Source organism: Pleurodeles waltl, chromosome 6, assembly GCF_031143425.1.
Source record: "Pleurodeles waltl isolate 20211129_DDA chromosome 6, aPleWal1.hap1.20221129, whole genome shotgun sequence".
NCBI lineage: Eukaryota > Metazoa > Chordata > Amphibia > Caudata > Salamandridae > Pleurodeles > Pleurodeles waltl.
This window is the reverse complement of record NC_090445.1, coordinates 1,051,082,518-1,051,102,320: the sequence shown is the minus strand read 5'-3', so window position 1 is coordinate 1,051,102,320 and position 19,803 is coordinate 1,051,082,518. Positions and strand designations below refer to the sequence as shown.

Genomic DNA, 19,803 nt, shown 5'->3' with positions numbered 1-19,803 from the left:
AATACTCAATTAATAGATCAAAATAACATATTAGGAATCAATAACAGTTGGTATTTTGACGCACCATGACCTTTCAGTCATGAATAACCACACCAGTTTATTAAAAGTTAGTGAGTTTATTTCCCTATATTAACAAAGCTAAAACGATATATATGAGCCTCAAAATCAAATGATATATGGATACCAACATTACTAGCTGTCCATAACGGCGGAAGAAACGCAATCTACGCAAAATCTGAATTATAATACATTCAGTTACGGCAATGGAAATCACTAATATGAGTAATTGAACTTGACTAATTGCATACATCGGTCAGCATAACAAGATTTCAATTCATCATGGTGCATCAAGTGAATACCTCGACTAACCTCTAATTAGCATTGGCATGTGGGACTTCATGCAAAACGAATTTAGTCAACACAAATTTGGAAAACTTCTAGCTTGGGCCCTATCAAAATAGCAGTTGGTACTTAAAAGGAAAAAAAACACAATGCATAATACAGTTATCCTTTCATAATTACCAAATACAATCAGCGTACAAGGAAAATCTTCGTCCTTCAGGTACCGGTTCGGTCAGCATGGGGCAGATCTCAAAGGGGCAGAATTAAGGGCAAGTTTCCTTGCAGCAGGAAGGAGAATGGGGCAAAGTTACTGCATGGACAAGACGGGGCAATTTAAAGTTTAAAGTCTCTAGGGTGAGAATTCTCAAAGTCTCTTTCTCTGGAATAGAGAAAAGGGCATCAAGATGTCGTCCAAGATTGCGTCTGGCATTTAGCTTCAAAGATGGCATCAAGGAAAATGGGTGACTTCTCTTTGTCCGGTGGGTTTAAGTAAGAAACATTCTAAATTCAGCAGGGTCTTCCATTGGAGGGTTCATAGGGTGGCTTCAATTTGACCAATGAATAGTGTCTTTCTCCTAGTACTCATTTATGCATACATTGTCCTTGGAGCCTTGGAACACAAGTTGCAACAAGGTTTGCCAAATATTTCGATATCAGTACTCTTATTGTCCGCACCTGCAGAGACTAACCTTGGATCAAAGGGGATGAAACTTGCCTAGCACGAAACCTTGGAGATCAGTAGTTAGTCATCCCTACTGGAAAAATACAACCTTAAAGTAAAATATTCATTTTATTAGTTCAAGGAAAAGCCGCACAGTTAGAATTTGAGACCAGGCAACTAGGACAAAGCCTCTACTAAATTTAAGCTAAGCACAAAACTGTTTCAATCAAGAAAATCATAAAACACATTTGCAATTATGACGGATTACTACATTTGTCAATTCTTCATGATTAATTAGGCTTGTTTATAATAATCCCGAACTACCCCGAGGTTATAACTTCCCTTGTTCATTATTTTCTTTACTAAAATCACACTACATTATACGATTTTGATTATATGATATATGAATAATTGTTAGTCCTTCTTTTTCTGCGTCATCAATCCCTCCTCTGATGACTAATTATGTCATCACATCAAATCTTCCCACAAATTTTATTCCATTAAAATTCTGTTTTAGTAATTTGCCACTTCAGTCAATTCCCTCTTTCTTTTGGTTCCCTTTGATTTTTCTCTGCATATTTCTACCATTTTGTTTTCTATTTTCTCTTCTCTTCTTCTTTTGTTCCTTGTTTTCAATATTTTAATAGCTTTCCATATTCCCCAAATACCTAATAAACAAATTAATACTATTAATATTCCTTTTACTATTTATCCATTTAGTAATAATCCATTCCAAATGTTGCTGAGCCAATTTCCCACAGAAGCAAATCCTTTTCCAACCGGAATATAAGAACAACAGTGACGTGTACCAATCATTTTGCAAACGCCGCCATCCTTTGCTAAAAGAATGTCTAAGGCAAGCCGTTTTTGAAGAGTCATAGCTCTTTCTGCAGCAAGTTCAGCGTCCATCAGGATTATATCTCCTGAGAATTTTGTCAGCATGTTATCCACAATAGTAGACAACTTTCGTATTTTGATTGAATTCAATATGACTCCTACTGAAGGAATCATTGCTCCAAATATATCTCCTACCACACCAGAAGCTGTCTCCCTTTTCTGAACATGATGTGATTCAGACAGCTTTGGAAATTTCTTTAAGTCGTCCAGTTGATAAACCTTTGGGAACACTATTCCCAAATAACATCTCCCATACCATCCTTTAAGAAGACAATAAAAGGCGTTAAGTCCACAAATATAATATATCCCTGGAATAACTGGGTCTTGTCCATTCAGCATGAACGTCCATTTAGGTTGAAACAAAAACGTATGTTTACATTCACTCGTTCCCACAAAGACTGTGTCGTAATATGATTTCTGTCTATGTACACAGAGCCTCCCTACGTGTAATGTATCTAAGGCTATCTTCCCTTGTGTTTTTATTGCGGCAAAAGCGTAATTATCTACAGATGTCCTCTTATGTAATTCCTTTTCCAATATCTCCTTCTCCTCCTTCCTCCTATCGTCAGTGTGATCGAGAAAACTTTTCTCTACCAGTGAAAGCAAGCATGTAAGGTTTTCTCTGTGAGCGTGAGCTGTGTGAAAAGGTGATAATGGCTCGAAGAAGCCCCTAACTAACTTTATATAATAATCTCTTGCTGTTTTACTCAGGAGCTCTATTATGGGGATATATGCAAATGTAACATCATGATTAGAATAAAAGTAGTGAATATACTCTCGGCCATAAACTCTGGTCATTAATAAACTACAGGAAATTCCATACGTAAGAGGCATGCTATGATATGTCACTCCTTCTTTCACTGAGGTAGGTATTTGTGTGCATACATAACAATCTTTCGCATCCATTGTCTCAACATACTCATTCAATAAGCGATAGAAAAGGTTTGAGGAAAGTTCCTTCTTATCATGCAAATATTTCTCGTCTCGTTCGAGCTTCCGTTGAGGAGTTAGTTCGGTAGTAGTAGGTCCAGAAGTAGAAGCATCATTCGCGTCTCTCTCATTCTTCCCATGCATTCCAAAAACTATTGCTTTAATTATTAGTACACATGCAGTTATTAAGCCTATACATGTGTATTTGCAACACTTCATTTTATGTCCCTTTGTATTATTGCCTGTCATGATCTATATAGAATCAGAAAGTTGAAGACACTTTATCAAAGCAGTTTCGCAGATATATATATATATATACAGCTGAACGAGTTCAATGTTCACACGGTTTTCTTTAGCAGCTCAGTCTCTTATTGGTTACCAGCTTTGTCTCAAAATTGGTTTCAAAGTCAATCAAGCTGGCAATGTCTTAGCTGGTTCAAAAAGTCCATCAGGTTATCAATGTCTTATTCGGTAATGTTCATGGAATTTTCACTTCTCAAGTGCCAAAGTGAAGTTCTGCTTCTTCATTCTCAAGACTGAGAGATAGGAACTCGTCTGACCAGTCGTTAATGGCTATGTATGCCCACTCCGGACCAGAATATCTTCTGCTCGGTATTCTTTTCCTTTTCAATTTTGCCTCTCCTTTTGATTCTCTCTCACTGGTACTTTCTTCCTTGGCCGGGTCTTTCTCTCCACTTGGTGTTGTTATTGCGACAGACACTTCTTTTCTTTTCTCTTTCAATTTGGGCCCTTCACTTTCCTTTACTATACCTCTAGTTCTTAATTTCACTGGCGATATACTTTGTCTCCGTTTCGCACTGTTTTCACCTGATGTACCTGCAACCGGTTCTGGAAGAGTTTGAACAGTTTCACTCTGTTCTGTCTTGTCTTCTCCCTCTAGGAGGTCAATCAGGTTTTCCTTTTCTTTTCCTGTATCGTCTGCTTCTGGGAAAGCCCTCCTCTGATCAGGCTCTCCTGCCTCTTCACCTGTCACAGGCTCTTTGTCACCTTCAGGACCTTTGTCACTTTTTGATGTTTCTCCTCCGACCTCCTCGAATGGGTCCACTGCTTCTTCTTCCGAAAATATTTCTCCTTCTTCTATTTCTGCTTGTTCTTCTCCTGGTTCTCTTTGTTCTGTCTCGGTGTCTGGTACTTTCTCGTCAGTCACTGGCGATTTCAGCGCTTCAACTTCCTCTTCTGTGGGGCACGTCACCCTTTTCGTGTGACTGGCGTGAATCCAGTTGGGAACTCCCGCACACTTCACAGCGGTAGTAGTCGTCAGAATCACTTGGAAAGGTCCTTTCCAGCGGGGTTCCAGGCACGACTTCCTCACGTGCTTCTTTATCACGACCCAGTCACCTGCTTTCAGGGCGTGTCCTGGACCTTGGATCGGTGGCAAGGTGGTTGCCTCCACCTGGTGAGAAAAAGAGCGTACCACATCAGCTAGACCTTTGCAGTAGTCCAACACCATATCATCTGTAATATTCAAAAGAGCATTTGCAGGAACTGCTGGAAGCCTCATGGCTCTGCCCATGAGGATCTCGTGTGGGGACAGTCCAGTCTTTCTATCAGGGGTGTTTCTCATTGACATTAACACCAAGGGCAATGCGTAAGGCCATTTGAAGTTTGTTGATGCACATATTTTCGCCATCCTCGATTTCAAAGTGCCATTCATTTGCTCCACTAGTCCTGATGCTTCAGGGTGGTAGCTACAATGCAATTTTTGCTCAATGTTCAGCGCTGCACACAGTAATTTTATTACTTCGTTATTGAAGTGACTTCCCCTATCTGATTCTAAGGAGATCGGGAATCTGAAACGTGGTATTAGTTCTCTCAAGAGTAGTTTTGCAACTGTAAGGCTGTCATTTCTACGTGTGGGGTATGCTTCAATCCAGTGACTAAAAATACACACAATCACCAACACATATTTCAAGCCTCCATGCACAGGCATCTCAATAAAATCCATTTGCATCCTGCTGATTGGACCTCCCGCTCTTCCAATGTGGCTCAAATTTACTACCGTCCCCTTCCCTGCATTCATTTGTTGGCAAATGACGCAACAAAGACAAACTGTTTCAGCAACTTGACGGAATTTGGGATTAAACCAATCAATTTTAAATAGCCTAACCATGGCATCCCTTCCAAGGTGGGCTTGTCCATGGTACAATCTGGCCAACTGCGTCAAAAGACTGTTTTGCAGAACCAATCTCCCTTCACTTGAAACCCACAAATCATCTGGTTTCTTTACACATTGTGATTTGGTCCATGAGAGTTTCTCATCTTCACTAACATCGTTCTGTAGGGACTTCAATTCATCGATTGTATCTACAACCTTTAGAGCAAAAGCTTCACTTGGTTCAAGTTCTGCCTCATTTATCAAGCTCCATTCGTCTCTGAGCAATATACAGTTCAATGCGCAAAACCTTGCGACTTGATCTGCATACCCATTTCCCAAAGAAACATAGGCGGTCATTCTGACCGCGGCGGGCGCCGCCCGCCATGCGGTTACCGCTGAATGACCGCCCCACGGTCAAAAGACCGCGGCGGTCATTCCAACTTTCCCGCTGGGCCGGCGGGCGACCGCCAAAAGGCCGCCCGCCAGCCCAGCGGGAAAGCCCCTGCAACGAGGAAGCCGGCTCCGAATGGAGCCGGCGGAGTTGCAGGGGTGCGACCGGTGCAGTGGCACCTGTCGTGATTTTCACTGTCTGCTAAGCAGACAGTGAAAATCTGTATGGGGCCCTGTGAGGGGGCCCCTGCACTGCCCATACCCAGTGGCATGGGCAGTGCAGGGGCCCCACGACACCCGTTCCCGCCATCCTGGTTCTGGCGGTGACAACCGCCAGAAACAGGCTGGCGGGAAGGGGGTCGGAATCCCCGTGGCGGTGCTGCAAGCAGCGCCGCCATGGCGGATTCCCTGGGCCAGGGGAAAACCGGCGGGAAACCGCTGGTTCCCCTTTTCTGACCGCGGCTTTACTGCCGCGGTCAGAATAGCCCAGGAAGCACCGACAGCCTGTTGGCGGTGCTTCCGCTGCCCTCCGCCATGGCGGTCATGGACCGCCATGGTCGGAATGACCCCCATAGTCTTGTGATTTTGAGTGTGCACTACATTTTACCACTGCAACTTCTCCTGGTAACTGGATGGCCTGTAACAATTCTCTTATTCTTTCACCATTTTTCACTGGTGATCCTGAAGAGGTCATGAAGCCTCTTTGTGACCACAACTGTCCAAAGTCATGCACTATTCCAAACCCATACTGACTGTCAGTGTAAATAGTGACTTTCATTAATGTGGAAAGTTGGCAAGCTCTAGTAAGTGCTACCAGTTCTGCTACTTGTGCAGAGTAAATTCCTTGAAGCCAAGATGCTTCCAGAACACCTGTTATTGTACATACAGTATATCCTGCTTTCAATATTCCTAATGCATCTCTTAAACATGAACCATCAACAAAAACAACTTGATCATTTTCTTCCAATCAGGTGTCTTTGATGTCAGGTCTTGGTTTTGTGCAAAATTCAGTCACCTGAAGACAGTCGTGCTCGACGTCTTCAGCGTTCTCAATTTCGACATTTTCACTGGGAAACAAGGTATCTGGATTCAACGTAGTGCACCTTTTCAGCTGCACATTAGGTGAACCCAAAATTATTGTCTCGTACCTTGTAAGCCTAGCACCGGTAATGTGCTGCGTTCGGGAACGTGTCAAAAGTATCTCGACTGAGTGAGGGACCATGACTGTTAAAGGATGTCCCATCACTATTCCTTCACTCTGATTTAGGCTGATACCAACTGCTGCTACGGCACGCAAGCACCCTGGCAGGGCTGCTGCGACCGGATCCAAAGTAGCTGAAAAATATGCTACTGGTCTGTTTACGCCACCATGGGCTTGAGTCAAGACAGACAAGGAACATGCATCACGTTCATGACAAACAATGTAAAAGGCTTTGTGTAATCAGGCATACCTAAAGCTGGAGCCCTGCACATGCATTCTTTTAATTCAATGAAAGCATCCATCTCATCTATCTTCAGCTCTATTTCATCCGCGCATCTTTCTGAGTCAGTTTCAGCAAAGGTTTGGCTAGAGTTGAGAAATTGGGAATCCATTGGCGACAGTAACTCACCATTCCCAAAAACTTTTTCACCTCTCTTCTCGTCTTTGGTGGACTCATTTGAAGTACGCTTGTTATTCTATCTTTCATAATTCTTCTCGACCCTTTCTCTATTTGGTGACCCAAATATTTCACTTTCGTCTGGCAGAACTGTAATTTTGAAGGGGACACTTTGTGTCCGTTCCTTCCCAAATGGTTCAATAGGGCAATGGTATCAGCTGTACAGTCACTTTCTGTCTTGGATGCGATCAGCAAATCGTCAATGTACTGTACCAAGGTTGATTCAAATGGTAATTCCAATGATTCCAAATCTTTCTTTAGAATCTGATTGAAAATTGATGGTGACTCCGAAAACCCTTGAGGAATTCGACACCAACTATAGACTCTGTCTAGGAATTTGAAACAAAAGAGAAATTGGCTGTCCTCATGAAGAGGCACAGAAAAGAATGCTTGTGACAAATCGATGACTGAGAACCACTCAGCATCACAGGGAACTTGAAACATTATCACAGCTGGATTTGGTGCTACGGGACAACACTTGACTATTATGTCATTTATTTTCCTCAAATCCTGAACAATCCAGACCTTTCCACTCGGTTGTATTAGCCCCATGATTGGTGAATTACATGGACTACTTAACACTTCTTTCAGTACTCCCTGTTTTACAAACTCATCAATGAGTTGGGCGACTTTCATGAGGGTGTCTTGCGCCATATGATATTGTGGGGTCTGGGGAAAATTTACATTGGGTTTTACGGTCACTTTCACTGGTTCTACTCCTTTGACCAATCCCACTTCTTTTCCTGTTATATCCCACACTTCTTTTCCAACTGTTTCCTGTAACTCAGCAGGAATATCTGCTTCAGTGAGCATTGGATAAAGAGTAATCAAGGGATACTCTTCATCAACAGTTTCCACTTCGTCCCCTCCTACACTGTCCTCTTCTTCCCCATCACTGTTTGTCTGAATTTGAATCCCATCATTTGAACACATAATCGAGCATCCCAATTTACACAATAAGTCTCTCCCTAATAGTGATATCGGGCTTGAGTCGCACACCACAAATTTATGTGACCCTTGATAGTTACCAACTCTGACTTGCACTGGATCTGTGATTGGGTTTGTCAGGTACCTATTTGCTACTCCCACTACTTGAACTGTTCTCCCTGAAAGTGGCAAGTTTGGTACTTCGATGCTTCTAACTGTAGAGCGTGTAGCTTCGGTGTCAACCAAGAACGAAACACGGTAACCCATAACTCTTCCTTCTACATACAGACCCTTTTGATAAACTTCCAAGGATGCTGCAAGCATACAATTTTCCTCCTCCTCCGAACTTTCACTCTCCCACGCATAGTTTATTCCATTCTCACTGTGTAATGGGAATTGGTGTACTGTGTCACTTTGGTTCATCCCTTGACCCGCGACCTGTTGAGGAAGCATTACTTGCTGCTGATTCATTGGTGCTAAGGGTATTTGCATTTGCTGATTAGGTACCATAGGAAACTGCTGTTGCATTGGCTGCAACTGTGCCATTTGTGCACGGGGCATTTGCACCTGCTGCGATTGCATGGGTTGTAAACCCTGCATCTGATTTACATTATTTTGAAAATTTGGATTTGGAGCTCTCAATTTCGGTCCTCTCATATTCTGAAATGCATTGACATCATTGTTTTGCTGACCTTCACCTTCCTGCACCATCATTGGGCAATCCCGTTTCCAATGCCCGACGATTCCACACGTGTGACATGGCATCACCTTCTTCATTGCCTGTATACCATTCGGAAGCATAACAGTATTTAAATCAGGACCATTATTCACAAAACCTCCTCGGCCTCTGCCTCTCATCTGCGGCTGAAACATAGCATTTCCCTGCTGTTGCTGCTGCGGCATCTGTTGTTGAAAACCTTGCAAACCTGTCTGAGCTGCTCTAAGCTGCATCACCATCACCTTTTCTTTCAACCTTTTCTGCTTTGTCTCAATCTCATCACTGTAGTATTTTGCGTAGTTCAACACTTCATCGATCGATTTTGACTGCCAACAAATCAAATGCATTTTAATCATCTGGCTGATCTCGGGTCTCAACCCTTCCACAAATCTGAACACGAAATGGAGCATGTCCTTTGCCTTGATCGTTTCCGTGCCACTGTAATTTTTAAACGCTTTCAACAATCTCTCATAATACGCATGTATTGACTCTTTAACTTCTTGTGCCGTTCTATCAATCCTCTGCCAATCCACATTTTTAGACGCAACCTTTGTTTTCAATTGCTCAATCACCTTATGGTATAAACTCATTACCGTAGGTGATGGTGCACCTGTGTCCCTGTCCCTTTCTGGTTCACTTGTTGGCCAGCCTACAGCTCTCTTACAATCTTCCCACAAATCCGCCGGAACCACAATTTCGAATAGGGTGTTCAGGTCTTCCCAAATACATTTTGCGAGTTTCACAAATCTATCTGTTTGTTGATACCATTCAATCGGTTTCTCTCTGAATTTAGGGAAATCATCCGTAAAGGATTGAATATCGCACCTGTGCCACGGTACATGTGCAAGTTTTCCCCCTGCCGTTTCTCTCATCGGCAACATGGTTATTAGATCATCATTCTGTTGTGCTTTTTCATTCCGATCTGGGGTACTTTCTTTCTTTTTGTCCTTTTTCTTAACCCATCTACTTTCCCACTTGTCTAAACATCTCCAGACCTGCGCGCTCTGCAGTATCTCCTTAAGGTGTGTTTTCATCCCTGCGGATCTCATGTGTTCGAAGTCTTTTGTCTCAAAGTCTAACCTGTAACTTCTGCTCAAGTGTTTAGTCTTACCTTTATCGATTTCGTTTCTGTCTGCAATTTCTTGTAACTTCTTGTGTATGCTGCTCACTTCTCTTGTAATCCTGGGGCACATGTATCTCAGCTCTTCTTCTGTGTATGATTCTGACCTGTTCAGACCCATCGTTCCCTCTACTAGTTCATCTGCTTCCATGCCCAATCCTATTTTGTTCAGGTATTCTTCTCCCTTCCCGCTGGATGTACTCTGCGGGGAGTTCAGGCTGTTGAACCATTGTGTTAGCAGCTGTTGTGCGTTCAGTCCCATCAGTGTAGCACTTACATCAACTGCCACTGATGGTTGCTGCAACGTTTCAGTTTTTGAAGTCAACAGTACTAATAGTGGTGGATTTGACCTTACCACAGTCGAGCACAAATTGGAATTGGACTAAATCCCGACAAGGATCCAAATCCATTTGGCAGTGTTGCTATCGGAGTCGTTTCTGGAGTGTTTTCTATGCATCTTCTCCCTGTCTCACTTTGTGTCATTACCCCCTGATCGCATACGTTTGGGTTTGCCTGTATATACGATGGCACTGGTGGACCTACAGTGATAGGCAAGGATATTGCGTCTGTATTCTGTCTGTTCCCCGAATTCTGTGGCATGTTAATCCCCACATTATGGTTCATCATTGCTGGTATACCTAACTGGCTCTCTGTTACTCGAGTGTACCTTGGCACTTCTTGTACCTGCTTTTGAGGCATCAAAACTTGTGTCGATTCGGCTTGTATCAATGTCGGTCTTTGATAATTCTGTCCTCCCTGCGCCATTGAATCAGAAGTTATTACCAGATTGTGCTCATCACAGCAGCACCTTTGAACCTGCGGCTGATAATTATCGACAGGATTCAATTTAGGCACGTCAGGATATATCCTCTGTATTTGCGGTATTTGTGGTGAAAAGGGCATATCGGAACTGCTCTGCCTCTGTGATATTTTCAAATTCGGTGTCACATTACCTTGTATTGGTTCTGGAGGGGCAGTACTAATGCTTGAGCCTTTTTCGCTTTCCACATATGGTGGCGGGCGATCATTTAGCAATTGTATAATGAACTCCTCATCGTCTGACTCATCTGATCTTTTCGAATTTCTGTTCTTTTCTCTATCTCTGGACTGACTCCTGTTTGTTTTATAGGTAGCTTTCCTTCCTTCCGTCTCTGCTTCATCAGTAATTGCTGGAAACAACTTAATTCCCTGCAGTACGTCTGATCTCCAAACCTTTTGTGTGCTATCCCATCTAGCATCCGCTAGTGTCTTTTCTACTTTTCTTATTCTTGTCTCAAATTTCTTTTGTTGTTGGTTTCTAGCTATTAGCTCCCGAATTGCTAATGCCTTAAACAGTGCTGGTCTTGGAGGTATTTTCTTGTCATATAGCGCGAATCTTACATTTTCTAAAACTCTTAGATTAAACTACCCATGGATAGGGAACGCTACACTTCCATGCTTTTCCGTTAATTTGCACCATTGCTTTAACCAAAGACATGGTGCGATACCCTTTTCTTCAATTACGATATAAGCTGGTGTACCCTCAGGCGTTGTTTCTTCTCCTACATTCACTTTAATATATACATCTCCCCTCAAGGCACTCTTGAATGCTTTGAAAAATTTCATCTTCCCGTCTTTTATTTTTCTAAAATATGTAATCAATAAGTGACTTAAATTCCCGGAATACTCTTTGCTTGCCTTTCCCCACCAATTGCGCTTCACGGACTGTGTCCAAACCGTGCGCGACCCTTCTCACCAACCAACCTACCCCAGCGCGGCTCCTAGTGACGTCACGCTCAAACACTGCGGCTGACAAAGTCCTGCGGCTTGTCCTCTTTCATTCAACTTCACTCATAACTACTTTTCTGCAATATATCGCAAGCACCAACCAAAAAGAAGAAAACAAATCTGTTGGTTTACTACAGGAAGGGTAATACAATCGCTTCAGAAACCTTAGGGATTTTTCACTAGCCTCGGCAGTTATTCCATCTTTCTCGGTTTCCCGCTCTTGCAAGCAAAATTTGACCCGCAAACTTTACTCTCAACTGATTAATGAACTATTCTAGTGCACTTTAGAATTCATCAAATCTCAAAGTCCAAATTTTTCTTTCATTCCTCAATATTCGTACTGACTCGTTGACCACGCCCGATCAACCTATTAAACCGAACAGATTACATCAATCAAGTGTCTCATACACTTTTCAACATACTCTGGAGTCTCTTGACCTCGCACGGCCCATCTCAACATCAACAACCACGTGGACAATTTTCCTGCACAAAGCGCTACACACATGTGAAGTTCGACGACTTCCCTACTCTCACACTTTGGAGTAACCCTCCTCTAAAATCTTTTAATTGGAGTGCTAACTCCCCTAAAATCCTCACAAACTTCTCAATTAATCTGCGGCAATAAGCTGTGCAAGCGCAAAACCCTAACTCCTTTCATACCGTCACTAGAAACGCCGGAAACATTTTTCACACCTCCATTTCCTCCATTCGCAAGCTCCGAGATTCCGGGAAAGTCATTGGGGATTTAGGGCATCATCATCTCTCCAACTTGTTTTACCAAAAAAAATTCGAACTTATTCCGTCTATTGTTCGGATGGGGTCCCAAAGGGCATAACCATCAATCTCTGCTACCATCTACTGATAACGCGTCCAGCCCTCATAAATTACCTGTATCTGGACACGCTGGAGGTCGGTGAACCTTTTAGCCGAGTTGGACTCTCCTCATCCTAGAATAGTCGGATCACTTAAACCAATAATCTATGACTACTGTGATCGATAGCCAAATACTCAATTAATAGATCAAAATAACATATTAGGAATCAATAACAGTTGGTATTTCGACGCACCATGTCACTATTTCAGTCATGAATAACCACACCATTTTATTAAAAGATAGTGAGTTTATTTCCCTATATTAACAAAGCTAAAACGATATATATGAGTCTCAAAATCAAATGACATATGTATACGAACATTACTAGCTGTCCATAACGGTGGAAGAAACGCAATCTATGCAAAATCTGAATTATAATACATTCAGTTACGGCAATGCAAATCACTAATATGAGTAATTGAACTTGACTAATTGCATACATCGGTCAGCATAACAAGGTTTCAATTCATCATGGTGCATCGAGTGAATACCTCGACTAACCTCTAATTAGCATTGGCATGTGGGACTTCATGCAAAATGAATTTAGTCAACACAAATTTGGAAAACTTCTAGTTTGGGCCCTATCAAAATAGCAGTTGGTACTTAAAAGGAAAAAAAACACAATGCATAATACAGTTATCCTTTCATAATTACCAAATACAATCAGCGTACAAGGAAAATCTTCGTCCTTCAGGTACCGGTTCGGTCAGCATGGGGCAGATCTCAAAGGGGCAGAATTAAGGGCAAGTTTCCTTGCAGCAGCAAGGAGAATGGGGCAAAGTTACTGCATGGACAAGACGGGACAATTTAAAGTTAAAAGTCTCTAGGGTGAGAATTCTCAAAGTCTCTTTCTCTGGAATAGAGAAAAGGGCATCAAGATGTCGTCCAAGATGGCATCTGGCATTTAGCTTCAAAGATGGCATCAAGGAAAATGGGTGACTTCTCTTTGTCCGGTGGGTTTAAGTAAGAAACATTCCAAATTCAGCAGTTTCTTCCACTGGAGGGTTCATAGGGTGGCTTCAATTTGACCAATGAATAGTGTCTTTCTCCTAGTACTCATTTATGCATACATTGTCCTTGGAGCCTTGGAACACAAGTTGCAACAAGGTTTGCCAAATATTTCGTTATCAGTACTCTTATTGTCCGCACCTGCAGAGACTGACCTTGGATCAAAGGGGATGTAACTTGCCTAGCACGAAACCTTGGAGATAAGTATGTTAGTCATCCCTACTAGAAAAATACAACCTTAAAGTAAAATATGCATTTTATTAGTTCAAGGAAAAGTCACGCAGTTAGAATTTGAGACCAGGCAACTAGGCCAAAGCCTCTACTAAATTTAAGCTAAGCACAAAACAGTTTCAATCAAGAAAATCATAAAACACATTTGCAATTATGACGGATTACTACATTTGTCAATTCTTCATGATTAATTAGGCATGTTTATAATAATGGCGAACTACCCCGAGGGCACAACTTCCCTCGTTCATTATTTTCTTTACTAAAATCACACTACATTATACGATTTTGATGATATGATATATGAATAATTGTTAGTCCTTCTTTTTCTGCGTCATCACACGTCACCCATTGAGGAGCCAATATCACACAATGGAACGGAAAATGAGCTGGAAACCACTCTAAACATTGGATTTCCAGCTCATTACCGGTGGCTTTGAACTGCCAATGTCCATTAAGGACTGTGAAAACACCCCAGGACATCAGCCTCAGCATTTTTTTCTTGTTTTGGAGGAGGGTGTTTGGGGACGGAGCACAGGCAAAAGTATCTCTTAGGTGCCTCTTGGCACAAGGCCATGCTGTCTCCAAGGCACGGCCCCCTCCTCACACCGTGACGTTTTGTTTTAGTTCGAATATCTGATATTAGTGTGTATTCTCCTCCTATCTTCAAGTTTTTATCTGGGGTATTCCTGGTGAATTGTGGAATATTAGGGCAGACTCAATGGAGATGATGTCCAAAATAAAAATAAGTCCTTTTAATTTTAAGTTTTAATGATGCCGCTCAAGCTAACCTGCAAAGAAAAGTGGCTGATCCTCTTTTTTCTTTCGCTACTGTAAATGTTCCTATTTTCGCTACAAAATAATTTAAACCTAAATAACAATGAAGCTGTATGCCATAAATATTAAAACATATAAAATAATGAATTACAAATAAAATAATAATAAATATAAAATAATCACAGATGTTTTCTATAGGAATTGCCTCTAAATTGGAAATGTCCAATATGAGATTTTTCTAGCAACTCATGTTTATGATGTAAAAATGCAAAAAATGTCAGTCCTGCATTCTGTGCAAAAAAAAAAATGCAAAATTGTGTGTGATGGGAATGGCATTAGCTTGGGTTCTCTTCGTTCTATCTTTTCCTGTGCTCCCACAACGTTCACCCAGATTAAATCTCAATTACGTGACCTGGTGAAATTGCATGATCTTGGGAAATTCGCATAATGTGAAATTATGGCAATTACTCAAGGTTACTCTGGCATAAACAAAATTTTGCCAGGGCCTAAAAATAACAAATACTGTTAACATCTTGTTGTCCCCTAATATTAGCAATTGTATGTGCTTATTACAACTTTAATACCTTATCAATAACATTCATATGTACATATGCAATAATGCGCACCATGAATCCTTCCTCATACTTTCACAGGTTAATCTTAGTATAATATACATTCCCAGTCTTAACAGTTCAGGTAATTGTCTATGAGAATAGTTCAAAGGTCGTTATCACCAAAAACAGAGCATTCAAGATACTTCTCTGTAATCCGAATGCTATCAAACAATCCTTATGTAAACAAAAGGTCTTGACAAGGAAATCTAGAATGTATGTAGTGAGATCCTGGTTGCCGCAATATTGTAGCATGATTGCTTATTAAAGGATGCTGTGCACTAGAAAGGCAGCACAGCATGTTATTCAAGTGCCAAAGCTTCATTTCATTCAACACCAGCTCTATGCGATGGCCATCAGTCTTTACTTTGCTGAAAGGAGCCTAGCGCAAGCAGATTTAGAGTGCCTCATCCACGCGCACAAGCCACATTTAGCAGCAAGCAGCAGCACCAGACCCTCTTCTTGACAAATATTACTTTTGTAACCACAAAAAAAGTTTCAATATTTGAATTACATAGAAAACGTGTTCAATTTGTAGTGATAAAAATAATATATACTTTCATCCAGGAAATACTTCCTGATGAAACCTAAATTAATTTCCTCTAATTCAATTAATGGGACTTTTCCCTTTGATTTTGTCATCTCTGACTCTGTAGAACTATGCATCTCCTGCAACCTATCCATTATGAGGAAAGTAGAAGATACCAGGCACAATTCTCAAACTACATTTTGTAGTACCTAAAGAAGCACTACGGTAGTACCACGCACATACTACAAACTGCTGGTCACAAACCCACAGCCAGAAACCTCTGAATCTCCAGTCTTTTCTGTGCAGAGGTCTCAGCCACAAGTGCAGAGACATTTGCAAACATGGGTATATGTGTTTATACTATATATATAAGGGGGGCAAGGAGATTTACTACAAAATGGGAGTGGTTTAAGGAACTAAGGGCCTTATGTACCAACGAATTTTCCCATAGAGACAGAATGGGTAAAACCCTTTGCTACATCTGACCCTAAAAGTAGGTGTTTAGAGAGGGACATGTCAATACAAAATACACCCACAAAAGAGTAAGATCACTGTGGTTCACAAAATATACTTTTAAACTTACTACAGCCCTAAAGGTGTAAAAACAAACTCAAATGTACTCTAGCACGGCCTTGCAGAACATCAAACATCAAGTACTGTAACTCACTCCCAGGGTCTGCAGTATTGAAGGAGCCAGCTTATAGACCTCAAACTCTGCAGCACAGGTCAGTCTCTAAAGCACAATATTATTCATACTCCTATCTGTAGAGCTTAGAGAACTAAAACACTTCCTTTGTTCTTTGTCCTAGAGACCTTGCTCAAGGACACCTCTGCACCATAGATAGAATCAATTATGAAAAGTGGTGGAAGCCTTTCAATTAATTTCTGTGGGCATTTATCTTTGTCACCTTTATCTGTTAACTCGTTTCAGGATGCTGAATGCTCAATTTCAGTTTTTCTCCCAGAATTTCCATTACTTAATTATTGTAGCTGGTTTACCACCTCCTGCAATTGAATGTGGCTACAGATTTGCTGGATTTCTTACCCCATTTGCACTCTAGACGTTTCTGGTATACATTCTAGATGAATAGCCTTGCCGTTCAGCCTGAAACTATTTCTTAAAAATAACTAATTGACTCCTTTTCCTTGCTGTATCTTTGTTATATGGTTGTCCAATCATCCCATCATGCCAGACACACTATTGACGTTATGTTTACTTCTTACAGTCTCTTGAAACAACCCTCTTGTTTCTCAGTTATTAAGAGCACATGACAGCATTTTCACCATTAATCTCTCTCACCCTTGACCTTTTGTTTAGCTCATCCTTCAGTCAACATATGTAAGTCTCACCTTATTAAGATGAACCCTCGTAATTTTTCACCCCATTGTTCCAACACAAATCATATTATTGGTCCAGAGGTAAAACCAGAAGCTAATAACTTCAATACATGCCTATCCTGAGCTTTAAATAAATTTGCACCCATGAAAAAAGTGGGTCTTTTACTGCTCTCTACCATCTTTGCCTTGGCGCAGCGCCTTTCTCATTGTTTCAAAGAGAACATTTGTAGCCTTGGAAGGATCATGCTGAGCATAATATTCTAAGAAGACGAAACCTAAATACATGTTGGCCTTAAGAGAATGCAAGCTTTCGGTGACAACTACTTGGACTGCATTTCATTCCTCTTGTATTGTTATCACAAGAAGCTCATCCGAATAGACCTTTATGATCAACCAGGGATTTTCTAAACCAGTCTCATCCCAGTCTGGTTCACCTTCCCTTAAATTCAGCAAATGCTTGGCCTATCTCTTTTACCTCTAAGTTTCAAACTATTTTAGCCACATTTACCATTTCAGAATCACTTCTCAGCCTTCCCCATGTATTAAGTATCCTAGATTATCTGATTACATATTAATACTACTACAGACATATCCGTTATTGTGACTATCAAGTCTGGGTTTCCACTTTCATGTAGCAGCTGATACTTTTGCTTTCATGCTGAGTGATTTAATTTCAGTTGACTTTTATCCTTCGAGCATAGAATTAGCTTTGGTGACTTCTTTTTAGAAAAGCCATCTGCTGATCCTTCCGTTTCTAATCTTTATCACCCAACTGCACTGTTAATTTGTGTGTCAAAAGCAGCAGAAAGAGAAGCCCATCATCAAATTACCAACTTCATCACTTACAATCCTCTGTTTGAAACAGCTCAGGGAGGCTTTTTAGTTCAATACATAACTAAAGTAGCCTTAGCAGCAGGCATGAACAAGCTCATGTTCATGCTACTGCAAGGAGAAATCACTGCTCTTATTCTCTTATATCTATCACATGCTGTTGATGACATGATCCTTGTAATTCTTACTACCAGATTGCACAAGGGTAGAGTCTGGAACAAAGCACTGCAGTGGCTTATTCCATTCTGAACAATTGGTATTCAGCCTGCCTACCATGTGCAAGGTTCCCCAAGCATCATTGTTGAATACCACCCTATTCAATTTGCATGTGACTTCAATGATGAAGCTTATCAGGTCTTTTTGCCTTCAGTTTATGATTTATGTTAATAACACTCATATTATCCTAATACTGGCTAACAAGCCTCAAAAGACATAAGTTCCTGTCCTCAACTGGTCCAGTCAGTTTATAACTGGGGTACATTTTGATGAAAACCTTTCTTGCTCTACCCACATTGCCAAAGTCATGTCACCCTACTTCTTTTATTAATTGGCCCTTTGGAGAATCCTCACTTTTCTTCCATCTAACCACAGATGTTTGGTAAGTAAAGTAATAATACGCTGTCAAATAGATTTTGGCAACACCCTCTATCTTTGTCTTCAACTCTCCCAATTTCAACTTCTACAACTGACTCAGCATGCTGCTACTTTCCTTCTGCTGAACCTCCCTCTTCACACTCCCATGTCTAAACTTCTCACTCTGCTCCACTTGTTACCAGAGGCCAAACTCTCCACCTTTAAAAGCTATGTCTGGCATAAAGTTCTTTGTAATAAGAGTCCTGAATCCATCAATCAAATTTTCTCCTAGTCTTAGGCCACTTGCATCCTTCTTTCTTCTTGTGCCTAAGGGCTCAAAATAGTCAACAGCCATAAATTACACAAAATCCTTCTTCTTTACAGTAGACAGATCTTGGAACTCCTTTGCTGCAGCACTCTGTTCTATTAGCACAAGGTACCCACTCACTTTATAAAATGTAAAAATGAAAATAGTAAGTATGATGTTCAAAACACAGATCACCTGACTTCCTGGAAACAATCTTCTTCAGCAAATAGAAGGCAAAGGCAATATATCTAATCTATGTTCCACACCCAATCTGAGTGGTGCCTTTCACCTTCAGTGCATTAATCAGAATGTCTGATGGTGAAGACATACTAGAATGTAAAGGAAGCCAAACCTGGTTGACATCATTGCTCCACATGCCGCTCAGGCATTGCTCCAAGACGTAACAGAAAACAGACATGACGAGGTGCAGCAGCTACAGATGTGCCTGAGGTACTAGCGCCAGAAGAGGGCAGGGTTCACAACTGCCACCTTTCAACAAAATATTGAGAATGAAACACGAAAACCCTTAGATAAACAGTGAAAAGTTGAAATAAGCACAACTGAGTGTTATCAAAAGCTAGACACCCCGCATTTATTGCCAGTGTGTTCTATCTGTAGACCTGATCAATATGAACTGATTTAGGATAGTTCCTATTTGGCTAGTAAGCTTCTGGCTTTTTCAAGGCTGGAATTGTTTAAAATTGTAAAATACTAGTACAGGTTATAAAATAGTTTATAGTTTTCACATTCTTACTTGTGAAGTCAAACTTGTGCGGCACTGCAAACCAAACATGAATTACATTGGAAAAGAGGAAAGTAATATGTTTGTGTGTAGCGAGCCAATATTAGCTTGTCATTATAAATCTTATCTATTACACTAATTAGGTAGAGGTTACCTGTGTTCATACAAAAGGAGGTTCCAGGTAGAGGTGGACATGCAGCAGGAGTGTGCAGGGTTATAAAGAGATAGGGGGAGTGGGACCGTTGTGTTTCACGGTCTGAAGAACAAATTAAAGATACAATGAGTTCAAATGGGCAGCAGTAAGTAGAGGTGCTTACAACAATAAGTTATATAGTAGTAAATACCTCCTAAGGGAATTGTAATGTAAGTTGGCTAAGTTGCTGAATAACAGTAGTGACAATGGTAAGTCTCACATAAGTTGGGGAGCAGGACAAAATCAATCATTTCATATCCTGGAGA

At 41.0% G+C, this 19,803-nt stretch overlaps 1 protein-coding gene across 4 annotated transcripts in view; it reads left to right on the top strand.

Moving 5' to 3' along the window:
- CHD5 (chromodomain helicase DNA binding protein 5) overlaps positions 1 to 19,803 on the top strand; it is a 981,350-nt gene that overhangs the window by 805,005 nt on the left and 156,542 nt on the right. The gene's annotated exons all lie outside the window — the stretch shown is intronic.